Below are 942 nucleotides of genomic sequence, written 5' to 3'. Positions count from 1 at the left end.
CACCTACGTAACAGCTCTAGAGGCAACAACAGCAACAGCAGGAGGCACCTGCCCAACCAGCTGCCCCACCTTCTACTTCTTCTGAGTCCTCATTGGAAGAGCTTGTGAGACAGATGACTTTGCAGAACCTGCAGTTTCAGCAGGAGACTAGAGCTTCCATACAGAGTCTCACTAACCAGATAGGTCAGATGGCTACTCAGATGAACCAGGCGCAGTCTGAGAATTCTGATAAGTTACCATCCCAGACTGTGCAGAATCCTAAGAATGTGAGTGCCATTACCCTCAGATCGGGGAAGCAGATTGTTGTGCCTACAGAGCCTGCTTCTACACCCACACCCGTGCTTGCCACTTGTCCTAGAGAGGACGACCATGACGGTCCACGTAGGGCATTTGAGGTGGGCCGATCTTCCTCCCCAGCCGGTGGTTCTTCTTCAGGGGGACCTTCTCCCTCTTCCACCACCACCGCTGCCGCGCCTTCTCCATTGGTTGACCGACCTATCCCTCTTCCATTCCCTTGATGGGCACTCTGTTAACTCTTTGGCAAGTGTACCAAATCGTCTAAAGTAATAAACCGGTAAGACCGAAAATCGTTTCCCAAGAGACTCGTGAAACTAGACAATCGTATAATTTCTAACTAACCTAGACTAAAGAATGTTTCCATAATTTGAGTTTTAGTGAAATTAAAGTAACTATAAAACATAAATGGTAAAAGTGATCTTAAGCACTCAAACACTTTGAAATGGAGAGATTAGAAATGCAATGGAATGATATTGTTGGGGGTATGATTTAACCTACTTCACTCTTATGCATAGAAAATCACCTCCTCTTCATTGATGTGTCAATGTCAATCTACCAATTTACTCAAACCCCAATCCCTTGGTAGAAAGAGCCTAGACTTCCTCATTAGACTCCAATCCCTTGGAAAACCTAATGATTAATTCC

This window comes from Vigna radiata, unplaced genomic scaffold, assembly GCF_000741045.1.
Source record: "Vigna radiata var. radiata cultivar VC1973A unplaced genomic scaffold, Vradiata_ver6 scaffold_178, whole genome shotgun sequence".
In the NCBI taxonomy this organism is placed as follows: domain Eukaryota; kingdom Viridiplantae; phylum Streptophyta; class Magnoliopsida; order Fabales; family Fabaceae; genus Vigna; species Vigna radiata.
This window is presented reverse-complemented; position numbering follows the sequence as displayed.